Consider the following 14,695-nt stretch of genomic DNA (forward strand, 5'->3'; position numbering starts at 1 on the left):
TTCACTGACAACCTAAGAAGGAAACACACACACACACACACACACACACACACACACACAGAGAGAGAGAGAGAGAGAGAGAGAGAGAGAGAGATGAAGCTGGATTACATTTTGTCAGAGATATCTGCAAAGGGATTTCTTGTCTTAAGCCATGTCAGGTAACAAGAGGCAAGAAAAATAGTCAAAGTCCTTTGACTAGAAGAGAAGAATTTCACACAAGGATGGCTGCAGTTTAATTAAAGTGTTGGGCAATTAATTGAAGGAGCTTTTATTTTTATTTGTTAGTTTTCCACAAAGGATCGCTGCATCTTCAAATCAACAATTCTCTGTCAGTCCATGTGTGGCCTTCATGAAAAACAGTTGAGTTCAAGATAGTCAGATGTAGGAGATGCTATTCCAATTTAATGATTAATTAACTCTCCTAGAGCACCACGGTTGTGTTATTAAATCTTAAAAAATCTCTGACTAGTTGCTCTGTCTTTCCAACTTTCTCACCCAAGAGGAGGAGGAGGAGGAGGATAAGAGGGAGGGGGAAGGGGAGGAGGAGGAGGAAGAAGAGGCAGAAGAGGAGAGAGAGATAGAGAGAGATAAAGATAGAGATGAGAGAGAGAGAGATAGAGGGAAACCCCCTCCATTTTGGTAGTGAAATGTGAACACAAGTATTTTGTACATTGTGTTGTAAGAATGTATCCTTGGAAAGAAAGCAGGCCTGAGTATAGGCATTTAGTTGCCAGAACAAAGAATTAGGAAACCTTTAACTGCATGTATCAGTAGGTGAGCACTCACATGCATTGTCAGAAACCCACATGCAAGGACAGCAGAGCAGAAAGACAACACAAAGGACATACCCAAAGGGCCAGGAAGCAGCTCAGCAGAGAGGCCCTGGGTTCGACCTCCCATACAGGTGGGAGCAGCATAGATGGCGGAGAACTGCTTTGCTATTTCTCCTTCTCTCTGCCATACTCTGTGTTTGCTGCTCCTCTCCAGCTGCCTCACTCTAAGTATGTAGAATAAAAAAGGGCCAGGAAGACCACTCAGCTGTCTCTTAAGTTCCATCCTTCCGCGGGTTAAGCGCAGGTGGCGCAAAGCACAAGGACCGGCATAAGGATCCCGGTTCGAGCCCCGGCTCCCCACCTGCAGGGGAGTCGCTTCACAGGCGGTGAAGCAGGTCTGCAGGTGTCATCTTTCTCTCCTCCTCTCTGTCTTCCCCTCCTCTCTCCGTTTCTCTCTGTCCTATCCAACAATGACAACAACAATAATAACTACAACAATTAAAACAACAAGGGCAACAAAGGGAATAAATAAATAAAATAAATTTTAAAAAATTAAAAAAAAAATTCCATCCTTCCTGTGGAGGGTGGGGATTGATACATGTAGTTAGTGTCTATCAGTATGGAAAGACACACATGACGGATAGTGATGGGGGCTACAGGCCAAGCCTGAGTCAGTTTATTCTATAAAATAGTAACAATAATAGCAGTGATGGTGATGCCTTGATATATTCAACAGACAAATCTTGAAGGGACGGAAACAAAGGGAAGGCATCAGGAGTCACCTCCTTCACTGGAGAATGCAGGAAGTTCTTATTTTCTGACTCTCCTTCAAACTTTATGCAGTTTTTAAAAGCAAGACAGGAATTGCAATTCCTGTGAGGAATAGGAAAGCCTGAGAAGCCACCTACTTAAGTCCCCTCTGTCCTTCTGACGTCCACAGGTTCTGAGCCCAGTAAAGACTGTCGGCTGGAAAATAAGACCCTCATCTTACACCAGTAAAAGCATCTGTGTGGTGATGCACCTGGCTAAGCAAACATACAGTGTGCACAGGGGCCAGGTGGTGGCGCACCTGGTTGAGCTCACGTTACAGTGTGCAGGGACCCGTGTTCAGTCCCTGAGCCCCACCTGCAGGGAGAAAGCTTCATGAGTGATGAAGCAGGTCTGCAGGTGTCTCTCTGTATCAATCAATCAATCAATTAAATATTTTAAAAGTAAATCAATTAATCAATTTTTAAAATCGCCTTTGGGTGGCATATGTCCGAAGTTCCATAAGCAGCAGCTGAAGCTTCTGTGCCTCTATCTGTGTGGGAAGTCCAGGAGGGCTTGGCCCCCGTTGTCAATATTCGCTGTTTGAGTGAAGACTTTTTTCTCTTGTCTGCGCTCTGCTCCCTTTAGTAAGGATGGAGTTATTTCATTTGTTTGTTTCTTGCTTTATTGGGAGGATTAGTGGCTTATAGTCAACAGTAAAATACAGTACTTTGTACATGTGGAACATTTCTCAGTTTTTGACATAACAATTCAACCCCCTCTAGGTCCTCACACGGAAGTTTTTGTTTTTGCCACCTGTTGATTCTTTCTCAAAGGGTGTGTAGAATAGAATTCAGTATGAGCGCAAAGCACAAGGATCGGTGTGAGGATTCCAGTTCGAGCCCCCGGCTCCCCACCTGCAGGGGAGTCGCTTCACAAGCGGTGAAGCAGGTCTGCAGGTGTCTGTCTTTCCCTCCCCCTCTCTGTCTCTCCTCCTCTCTCCATTTCTCTCTGTCCTATCCAACAATGACGACAATAGTAATAACTACAACAATAAAACAACAAGGGCAACAAAAGGGAATAAGTAAATAAATAAAAATTGAAAAAAAACAATTCAGTATGAGGAAAAGGTGAAAACTGGGAATGGCCCCAGGGGCAGTTCATTTTCTTTTAAAATTACATATTTGGGTCTATACTCCCAGAGGGTTAAAGAATAGGAAAGCTATCAAGGGAGGGGATGAGATACTGAGTTCTAGTGGTGGGAACTGTGTGGAGTTGTACCCCTCTTATCCTATAGTTTTGTCAGTGTTTCCTTTTTATAAATAAAATAATAATAAATAATAAATAAAGAAAAGAAAAAGAAAAAAGAAAATTGCATATTTATTGGGGTTGAGGGAAATAGCTCAGCAGGTAGGGTGCAGGATTTGCATGCCTAAGGCTCCTGGTTCGATCCCTAGCACGGCAGGTAACAGAGTGGTGCTCTGGCTTCTCTAGTCTCTTTTGCATAATTCCATCTCATATAAAATGGATTTTTGAGGGAGTAGGGTGGTAGTGCAGCAGGTTAAGAGCACGTGGTGCAAAGCACAAGGACCGGTGTAAGGATCCTGGTTTGAGCCCCCAGCTCCCCACCTACAGGGGAGTCGCTTCACAGGTGGTGAAGCAGGTCTGCAGGTGTCTGTCTTTCTCCTTTCTATCTTCCCCTCCTCTCTCCATTTCTCTGTCCAATCCAACAATGACGACATCAATAACAATAACTACAGCAACAATAAAAAGGGCAACAAAAGGGAAATATAAATAAATGAATAAAAATAAAAAACAGATTTTTGAAATGTTTCTAGAAGTGTATATAATTTATGGGAGAGAACAGCCAGAGCACTGCTCCAGCTATGTAGGTAGTGCCAGGGTCAAACCCGGGCTCTCGCTTATGCAAGTCTTATACTCTACCAGCTGAACCACCCCTGGGTGCTCTAACAGACAAACACTTAAAGATCTGTTTATAAATTCTTATAAAATATAGCTAATGAATACAGATTTTTCTCTTGAACACAGTAAGTCCATTCTTTTTTAAAAAATATTTATTTATTTTCCCTTTTGTTGTTCTTATTTTTTTATTGTTGTTCTAGTTATTATTGTTGTTGTTGTTGTTGGATAGGACAGAGAGAAATGGAGAGAGATGGGGAAGACAGAGAGGGGGAGAGAAAGATAGACACCTGCAGACCTGCTTCACCGCCTGTGAAGCGACTCCCCTGCAGGTGGGGAGCCGGGGGCTCAAACTGGGATCCTTAGGCTGGTCCTTCCACTTTGTGCCATGTGCGCTTAACCCGCTGCACTACCGCCCGACTCCCAGTAAATCCATTCTTATCTATATGCTCCTTAAAATTTTTTTATCAGAGCTCTGCCTTGTGGTAGTGCCTAGGTTTGAACCTGCAACTTCTGGTGTCTCAGGCACGAATCTCTATTATGCTACCACTGTTTCAACCACCCAGGTTGTTCCATAATGCTTTTAAAAATATGTTCGGAGATAATATTCAATAAAGTCATACTTTTTTGAATGCTCTGACTCTGAAATTTATTCAAGATATTTTAATTATATTCAAGACTCGGTTTTAAGATATTCACGGATACATTCTTCATTAGAAGATCATCGTGAGAAAGCCAATCATCTCCCATGAGATTTAGCTCTCGACAAATTGATCTTAAAATGCTGCTGAGGAGAACAGAGCTCCTGAATATGTTCAAGATGAGTTTGTTAAGAAGACAATATTCATATTCATAGAGACAGTCAAGAAAGCTAGTCTTCAAGGTGTCTGTGGCAAATCTCACAAATTGGTGCAGGGATGGTCTGGCTTTATGCCAGACCTGTATCTGCTGTGTTGTGGCTTGGGACAATCATCTCTCAGTTCTAAGCCTCAGGGTCAACAGCTCCCACTGGAAGGCTGTGATCTGCACTTGGACCGTTAGAGGGTAAAATGACCTTGTGGTGGCCCCAAACACTACCTTGAACCCTGTAGACTAGCCTGGAAGGAACACTAACTTCACTGCTGCATTTATGTAAAACCTGAAGAGCTCATTGCACACAGAGTCACCACACCCTTATGGTCCAAATCACAAACAAGAACCAGAAGAGACCAGCTGGGACCAACCTGCTGCTCCCAGAGCTAATTGTGGGAGGGAATTGGGGGGGGGGCAGGCATTGGTCATTGCAGGACTGGTGTTCAGACCAGAGTCCTGATTCTTCCTATTTTATTTTGTTTTATTTTATGCACTGCCAGGGAATAAACTAAGTGCCTCATGTATGTGAAATATTACTGAGAGGTCTCTGTGGCCCATTTAAAAAAACCCTATGTCCTTTGACACACACACACACACACACACACACACACACACACACACACAGACCACAGCACCATTGCACTGCCCACAGAACCCCCTTAGTGCTGCTTCTATATGGGGCAGGCATGGAGCCCAGGTACCCACGTGGTAAGGCATGTCTCCTCACTGTCCCTCACCGTCCCCTCACTGTCCCACAGAGAGATGCTCAGGTGGCCATTACTGGGATTGCCAGGGATGCAGGTGGGGAGGTGACCTGGGGCTGGTCCACCTGACCCAGACAGCGCGTGACGATGGCTACACAGTAGACACGGCCTCACAGGGGCAGTTTTCCTTCACAACAGAGTCTGCAACAGAGTGATTTATTTTTAGCCAGTTAGCGCATGTTGAATTTAAAAAGGCAAGACACTCACTGCATTTCCTGGTACCCAGTCGCCCTGAAAACAGGTCAAGTCTTCCTATGATGTGGCCTGGGAAGAAGACACAGGGGCCAGAGGAGGTCAGCAGGTAGAGGACATGCCTTTCCACGTGGACACCTGGGCTCCATGCCTGCCTCACATAGGAGCAGCACTAAGGGGGTTCTGTGGGCAGTGCAATGGTGCTGTGGTCTCTCTCTCTCTCTCTCTCTCTCTCTCTCATTCTCTCTCTCTCTCTCTCTGTGTCAAAGGACATACGGTTTTTTTAAATGGGCTACAGAGACCTCTCAGTAATATTTCACATACATGAGGCACTTGGTTTATTCCCTGGCAGTGCACAAAATAAAACAAAATAAAATAGGAAGAATCAGGACTCAGGTCTGAACACCAATCCTGCAGTGACCCCCCCCCCCCAAACTCCCACAATTAGATCTGGGAATGGCAGGCAACTTGGGGACTGTTTTTCCTACCCCCTCCCCACCCAGAGACAGCCGGGGTGTCACCAGACAGATAAATGCTCCCCCTTTCCTCCTGCAGAAACTGGCACGTCCAGCGTGGAGCTGGGGTGATTCATTCTCCAGTGACAGCTCTGCTCCAGGGTGCAAGTGCCCTGGTTTGCTAAGCTGATTTCGTTCATCTTTTCTGGTGAGGCGACCTGTGGGACTCCCACCCCCTTGTTCAGCCAGTGTCACTTTCACACGGCGTTGGGGAGGCAGGAAGTATGGTGCTGCACCTCTGCTGCACCTCCCTTCTGTGGATGCTCAGGGAGGTAGAGGGGACGCATGTGTGGCATTACAGAAAGCACAGCTCCACAGCCCTGGCTCTTTTCTTTTCCTTTCTTTTCTCTTCCTTTCTTTTCTTTTCTCTTTTCCTTCCTTCCTTCCTTTTTTAAAAAAATTTATTTATTGGGGAATTAAATGTTTTATAGTCAACAGTAAATACAATAGTTTGTACATGCATAAGATTTCTCAGTTTTCCATATAATAATACAACCCCCACTAGTTCCTCTGTCATCCTTCTTAGACCTTGCCTTTTTTTGTTGTTAGTGACTTAATATTGATTTACAAGATTACAAAATAACAGGGGTACTGTTTTCACCATGAGTTCTGTGACCCTGTTCCCTCCATTGGAAGCTATAGTAGTTCCCCTAAGATCACAGATACGGGTTGACTGTTATATTTCTCTAACTATTTACCTATATTTATATGTATTTGCCCCTTTCTTTTTTTGATGATCCTGTCTTCTCTTCCTTTATAAGCCACACCTACTTCTGAGTATCCTCCCCCCTCCCTTTTTTTTCCTCTCCCTCTCTGGATCCTGATGGAGTTGGAGTTCAGAGCCAAATCTGTTGATCTCCCTCTAACATTTCTCCCCCTTTGGGAGTATGGGGCAAAATTCCTTATGGGATGTAGAAGGTGGAAATTCTGGCTTCTGTAATTGCTTCTGCACTGGACATGGGTGTTACACTCCTCGCCTGTTTCTATCTTTCCCTAGTGGGAAAGCCCAGCAATAACCCTGGAGGCAAAAAAGAAAGAAATGAAATGAAGGGGGGGCTGCAGCACTGTTTCACTGATCCTGAAGCTTCCCTCCTACAGGTGGGGACCTGGGGTTGAACCTGGGTCCTTGCGCATAGTAGTGTGTGTGTTCTAAATGGTGAGCCCCCACCAATTCCCTACAATTTTTTCATTAGTATCATTTTTATTTCTTCTGGGTAGGGCTCTGACTTTGTTCAAGGTGCAAGTGGGCACCAATGGCTCAAACGCTGTGGTGGCTCTGGGTTGTGTGGCCTTGAGCTGAACACAGGCAGGCACCCCCTGACACAGGGAAGCCCCCTTCCTCCTTGCTGTCCCTCGGGGCCCAGAGCTGGCCTAGGAGACCAGAGGGTATTCTCTAAGGGTTGTGGAGTCAGGCAGCTGGGCTGGAGCCCCAGCAGGCTCTCACTGTGTTCTGTGAAGGCACATGACTTCTTGTCAGACGTCTGTCAGCTGGGGACACGCAATGGGCTGGCACAGGGTCACTGTCTTGGTCTCCTGGATCCTCTGCCAAGATCACTTTCCTTTCACCACTTCCTGTTTATGAGGCAAGCAGTGAACTTCTCCAGAGAGAAGTGATGGAATAGCTTTTCAAGATGAGTCAAGAAGAACACAACTGGAGACAACCTCCCCCTCCCCTCCCCTGCAGGGAAGGAACTTTCTGCTAAAATAATAATCATAATCAACTTGACTTTGGCCACCTGCCAGTGAATCTTTGACTCCACCTGTCTGAAGCATCAGTTAACAAACCCCATGATAAGCAGAACAAAGTGTGTTCTCTTCATGTAGGAAAGAAAAAATAACTGTTAAGCTTGTTGCTATGAGTTACTATGGGAAGTTGATAATCATATTAGAAGGGTGAGTGCACCACTATGTTTCAGGATTTACCACGGGGGCAGTGCCAGGCATGGCCTCTTTCTTTTTTTTTTTTTGTATTTATTTTCCCTTTTGTTGCCCTTGTTTTTTTTTATTGTTGCTGTAGTTATTATTGTTGTTATTGATGTCATCGTTGTTGGGTAGGACAGAGGGAAATGGAGAGAGGAGGGGAAGACAGAGAGGGGGAGAGAAAGACAGACACCTGCAGACCTGCTTCACCATCTGTGAAGTGACTCCCCTGCAGGTGGGGAGCCAGGGGCTCGAACCGGGATCCTTACACTGGTCCTTGCGCTTTGTGCCACGTGCACTTAACCCGCTGTGCTGCCGCCCGGCACAAGGCCTCTTTCAGTAGTCACCGTGATCCTTCCCCTCTGTCCCTGGGTACCCGGAGGTCTCCTCAGCGCTGCAACATCAGTGCTCCAGGGCTGGGCACTGGCTCCCTCTGACTGACTCAGGGCACAAGGCGTTGGCTGCACAGGAGGCGGTCTGGATGAGCCCCAAGGACGCCCTTCCTCCCTCCCTCCCTGGCGGGCACTGCCAGCCCAGCCTGGGCAGCTCCCTCCACGGTGGTGACCCCTGTGTCTGTTTGTTGCATCACTTGTTTGTCCGGGAGATGAGTTCCCAAGTCAGGAGCCCAGGGCAGGACAGGGTGGAGCGGATGAGCTCATCACAACACCCGGGACTTAGCAACCAGCCAGAGAGAGAAGGGCCCTAGCCTCTCAAGTTCAGGCACCAGGCACATAGGAAGGCCTGGAGGACTGAGCATGAGGACATGGGCTAGGGGTTCACACAGACCTGGCTTCCAGTGCTTGTGTGGCCTTGGGCATGTTGCTTGTCTTCCGTGGTTTCCCATTTCCTCCAGCTGGCATGAGATTCCCTACTTGTGTAATCCCCATCCCTTGAGAGTATAAAACAGAGGGTCTCAGAGTTGCCTGGAGTTCCTAGCCCAGGGAGCGCTCCCAGCTAGCGAACCTCTCAGCGCTGAGATTCCCCCCTGTATGTGTGTCTGTGTGAATAGATTTTTGAACATCGTTGCTCTGTCCGTGTCTGTCTTGGTTTGCGGCCGAGCTTGGTCAGTGGCTCCCTAACAACACCATGATTCAGCTTCACCGAAGATGCCAAAGCAGAAGCTTCAGAGCCACCTTAGAAACTATTGGTATTGGGAGTTGGCAGTAGCACAGCGGGTTAAGCGCACGTGGTGCAAAGTGCAAGGACTGGTGTAAGGATCCCGGTTCGAGCCCCCGACTCCCCACCTGTAGGGGAGTCACTTCCCAGGCGGTGAAGCAGGTCTGCAGGTGTCTGTCTTTCTCTCCCCCTCTCTGTCTTCCCCTCCTCTCTCCATTTCTCTCTGTCCTATTGACATCAATAACAACAACAACAACAACAACAACAATAAACACAACAATGATAAAACAACAAGGGCAACAAAAGGGAATAAATAAATAAATATTAAAGAAAAAAAGAAACTATTTGGTGCACTGACGGTTCTAAGTTGCTATGTTTTGACGGGTCTGCTATGCACCAAAAGAGAGCTCTGTTTTCCTCTGTGAAAATTCATAAAGGGACATGGCCAGACTAGAGAGGTTTCTGTGACCGAGTCTCTCCAGAGTTACTGCAGTGCAGAATCCTCCTTTCATTTCACGAGCCCATCCTTCCTGGTGGCCATTTTTTCCATTTTATTGAGTGGGACAGAAAGGAATTGAGAGGGGAGGATGAGATAGAGAGGGAGAGAGAAAGAGAGACACCTACAAACCTGCTTCACCGCTTGTGAATCGTCCCTCCCACAGATGGGGAGCCGGGGGCTCGAACCCAGATCCTTGGGCTTATCCTTGCTCTTAGTACTAATATGTGTGCTTAACCAATGTGCCACTGTCTAGCCCCAGGGATTCTTAATTTCTATCAGTTATGAAAAGATATTCTTTGTCGTTCGAACCCCCGGCTCCCCACCTGCAGGGGAGTCCCTTCACAGATGGTGAAGCAGGTCTGCAGGTGTCTTTCTCTCCCCCTGTCTGTCTTCCCCTCCTCTCTCCATTTCTCTCTGTTCCATCCAACAATGACGACACCAATAACAACAACAATAAAACAACAAGGGCAACAAAATGGAATAAGTAATTAAATATTTAGAAAAGAGATATATTCTTTGTCCTCCAACGACTGTCTAGTCTGGCTTTAGTCTGGGGTTCGTGCAGAGAGAGGGGTGTGTGTGTGTGTGTGTGTGTGTGTGTGTATACAGCTATTGGCAGTGGTTTTTGTCACTCTGTTTTCTGCAGACTTAGTAAGCTGTCACTGTCAGAACCAGAACAAGTCCATCTGTCACACACAATCCAGATGGAGCACAAGCAGGCCCAGGAAAACTGAAACTGACCACCTGTTGTCGGGTCACAAGGCTGCATCCCCAAGGCAGCTGGTCCCTGCTGACCCCTCTGCTCTATCTGTCCCCAGCTGCCGTGATGGCACCTTCACTAAGCCAAAGTCCTATTGAGTTTACAAACGAAGTGGTTTACAAACTATATAGCCCCTTTTTCCACTCAGGGCCATGCTGAATTACTCCTATTTTACAGATGAAGAAATGGAGGCTCAGGGTGACACTCAGGGTCTCTTATAATTTTTAGGGCTCCTCTCCCCCCAAGAAAAATTGGTTCTGACAATAGGTGATGTGGGAGATTGAACCTGGAATCTCCAACTTGCAAGTCCTATATACTACCACTGCACAGTCTTCCTGAAACAAGTATTTCCTTTTATTTATTTTTTCTTTCTGTTTTTTCTTTTTTCCTCCACACATGCAAAGTTTCACTTCTGTGAGTCACTTCTTCATTACATAGAGAGAGAGAGAGGGAGAAACAGAGAGATGCCACAGAACCAAAGCTTCCTCCATTGCCATAGCTCCTCCCACATGGTTCAAGCACGCAGCAATGCAGGTACCTTACCTGGCAAGCTATCTCTTCTGTCTGGGTTTCCTTTTTGGACAGATGTGCATGAGTCCACGTGTGACCACAGGGGACCCCTCTGCCAGGAACACTTCCTCTTTCTCCCTGGCCACCAGCTCTGTCTTCCAGCTGACACAGCGGGTGGGAACCAGGCCTCCTGCCTGTGACCCTGCCACCCTCCCCCCACCACCCCCACCACCCCAACTGTGGAACCTTGGGCACGTTTCTGAATCATGACAGATTGTTGAGATTAAAAGGAAGATGGATCTGAAGAGCATACTTGGTGCCTCACAGTTAATAAACATTCAACAGACCAATCATGATTACAACTTATCCATCAGACGTCAACTTTGACATCATTTCTTATGAGGAGGCACTGGGAAAGGTTTCCACCTACCAGGGCTGAGTCTGAGCCTCCTCCAGGCTTCTCCTGTGCAGCCCCCTGCAGGACCCCTCCTCCCCAATTCTCCAGGGGTCCCTAGCCCTGGCTGCAAATCTGAATCTGCTGGGGAGCTCTTAAACCACTCCCAGGCCCAGGCTCCATGTTGATCAGTACTACTGGCTTCTTGCAAGGGTTTCTGGAGCTTGAGTCAGGTGTCTGTCTGCCCTCACCTCTCCTGTGGTCAGGGTTCTGGAGGCGGTAGGGAGTGGGGTCCAGACTAGGAGAGCAAGGGTACCCCTTAGGGGCCTCAGATGGAGGCCAAGTGGCTTTGCCTGATTATGTCTTTCCTGTAGCCTCACCTCTGTATTTCCTAGACACCCAGAAATAGCCCTGGTCCTCCCTCTCCACCAGGTTGTTAAAAAAAAAAAAAAGCAGGTAGCAGGTAGCAAGTAGTAGTGCTCCCAACAGAATACACAAATTTCAGTGTGTAAGGACCTGGGTTCAAGCCCCTTGTTCCTACCTGTGGGGGTGTAGGGGAGCTATACAGCGATGATGCAGGGCTGCAGGCGTCTCTGTCTCTTCCTCTCTATCTCCCCCTCCCTCTCAATTTCTCTTTGTCTCTATCCAAAAAATAAAGAAAATAAAATCAGGTTACAAGAGCAGCCTTCTCACCACCCTTTTGCAGGATCACCAGCAATAATGATGGTGACAGTGAGAGCAGCACCTGCAGAAGGGGCTCAGGACGCCCTCTGCCTGCCAGGAACTGGGCCAGGGTGTGAGCTCAGAGTCAGTGCACTGGACTTGCTTGCCTGAGACCGCAGGTTCAATTCCTGGCACTGCCACATGCCTGAACTGAGAGGTACTCAGGTACCTCCCTCTTAAGAATAAAATAACCTGGGGGCAGGGGCAAGTTAAGTGCACATAGTATGAAGTGCAAGTACCTGCAAAAGGATCCCAGTTCTGGCCCCCAGCTCCCCACTGCAGGGGAGTCACTTCACAGGCGGTGAAGCAGGTCTGCAGGTGTCTGTCTCTCCCCCTCCCCTCTCAATTTCTCTCTGTCCTATCCAACAATAGCAGCAACAACAACAATGGACAAAAGTTGGCCGCCAGGAGCAGTGGATTCATGGTGCAGGCACCAAACCCCAGCAATAACCCTGGAGGCAAAAAAAAAAAAATCCATCTCTTTTAGAGACAAACTGGGGGCTGGGTGGTGGTGCACCTGGATGAGCGCACATGTCACAGTGCTCAAGGATGTGGGTTCAAGCCCCCAGTCCCCACCTATAGGGGGAAAGCTTCACAAGTGGTGGAGCAGGGCTGCAGGTGTCTGTCTCTCTTCCTCTCTATCTCCTCCTTCCATCTCGATTTCTGGCTGTCTCTATCTAGTAAAGATAATTTAAAAATTTTAAAAAGAGACAAATTTAGGGGTGGGAGTAGATAGCACAGTGGTTCTGCAGGGAGACGCTCACACCTGAGGATCCCAAATCCTAGGCTCAATTTCCCACACCAACCACCATAAGCCAGAACTGAGCAGGGCTCTGAACAAAGCAAAGCAAATTTTTAAGATAGCAGTTATTTTTAATCTTCACAATCCAGATCTCAAAGTTACTTATTTATTTTTGCCTCCAGGGTTATGGCTGTGACTCGGGGCCCAGCACTATGAATCCACTGCTCCTGGCAGCCATCTTTTCCCCATTTTTATTGGATAGAGACAGAGAAATTAAGAGAGGAGGGGGAGACACAGAGAGAGAAAGAGAGGTGGGGAGCCAGGGGCTCGAACCGGGATCTTTGTGCTTAGCTGCATGCACCACTGCCCTGACCCCTAATGTCAGCTTCTTAGCGTCCCTGCTTTAAAGTAACGGGATCTTCCTGGTATGGCTTGAAGGTTGGTAACCAATACTACGAAGATGAGTTTTCAAGGTAAGCTTGAGACACCGGCAGTGGAGACCGGGATCCCCCCCAATGCCCCTCACTCCTGCTATTCTCCTTCCAGAGAGAGGGAGGTGATGAGAACTGGGGGGAAGGTGCCTGGAGAGTTCCAGGCACAAGTCCTGAGGTCCCTGGATCCAAACGTTCCTGGGCAACCAAACTTGGAAATAAGCTCTGCTGTTGCAGTGTCTCTCCTCTCTGAGTGGAAAAGTGACCCTGCGTGAAGACCCTTCGTGCAAGCCTGAGGCTCTGGGGGGTTGGTAAGAGGCACTTGGTGGCTGGGCGAGGGCTCGGGATTGGCTGGTTTCCGTGTGGAAGCTGTGTTTACAGCTGAGTCCTTTCCTGTCCCTGGGAACTGGCTGGCTGGGGCCTTTCCGAGGCCTGCAAAGCTGCAAGTGACCCAACCAAGCACAAGAGGCACACTTACCACAAGCCAGGACAATGGAGACAGCCTGGGGACTTGGGCAGTGCTGTTTATCAGGTGGCTCAGAAGTCCTTTGGCATCTGAACACTGGGTGCCCTTGTGCCTGGGCTCCCAGCTAGATGGGCACCAAGCTCAGACACTGGACAAATCCGCACAGAGTTGCCGAAATGGATGGGAGGCGGGGCAAGCTTGCATCCCCACTCCCTGCTCCCCACACCTCAGTGGCCCTTGGAAGACAGCCATGGCTATTCCACTTTGCATGGCTGCCCTTCCACCCCCCTGGAGAACCATCAAGAAGCCCACAGCTGGGGAATCTTGGAGCTGGGATTCCAGTGGATTGGCCTCTCTGCAGACGGGTTGGCCAACCAGGCCTCAGCAGCCCGAGAACCTTGAGAGCCCCCCACTCTCTGACCATACCCGCCCCCCTCCCAGGAACTGAGTGTGAGGGTCATACCTGCCCCCCAATGGCTGCCTCCTGACCCCCACCAGCACCAGGTTTGGCTGATTGAGGGGACAACATTGATCCTCACATTATAATGCACAGCCCATGAGACCGGGAGGAGGGGTGGAGGTGAAACCAGCCACTGATTCCCGGAATGTATTTCCAGACACATTAATTTGTTTCTTCCCTTCAAGGTCAAATCAAGTCATCGCCATATATCACAGCTGGCAGGCAGGGGGTGGAGGGGCGGGGAGGGTGGAGGTGGCTGTGGAGAAAAGCTTCTGGGAGTGGGGTCAGGGGAGTGGGGTCAGGGGAGCAAGTTCTGGGAAGTCCTAGTCCCAGGAACTATATTCCCTCACAGCCCCTTGGAGAGTGTCAGGGAGGCCTGGAGCCATGCATTCTGAAGGCGAGACTCCCGTCTCTAAGCTGGATCTCCTCGGCCTAATTTCTGGGAAACACCCGCCGTGAGCTTCTTCACCCATGCAGTCATCCAGTGTGTTTTCCTGGTGTGCTGGGACAAACACTGGCACTCAGCACAGAAAGTTCAGTAGTGAGGGGATCAATCCTCCCCTTCTACAGTCTGTATTCTATTTAGAACAGCTACTGATGGGGGCCAGGCAGTGGTACACCCAGTTAAGTGTACAGAGTACAAAGTGCAAGGACCCATGCAAGGATCCAGGTTTGAGTCCCCACTTTACAAGTGGAGAAACAGGGCTGCAGGTGTCTGTCTTTCTCTCTCCCTCTCTATCCTTGCTTCCTCTCTCAGTTTCTCTCTGTCCTATCCAATAAAATAGAAAAAGAAAGAAAGAGAGTGAGAGAGAGAGAGAGAATGGAAGGAAGGAAGGAAGGAAGGAAGGAAGGAAGGAAGGAAGGAAATAGCTGCCAGGAGCAGTGAATTCATAGTGCTAGTGGTGGTGTGC

The sequence above is a fragment of the Erinaceus europaeus genome, chromosome 6 (assembly GCF_950295315.1).
Source record: "Erinaceus europaeus chromosome 6, mEriEur2.1, whole genome shotgun sequence".
NCBI classification, from domain to species: domain Eukaryota; kingdom Metazoa; phylum Chordata; class Mammalia; order Eulipotyphla; family Erinaceidae; genus Erinaceus; species Erinaceus europaeus.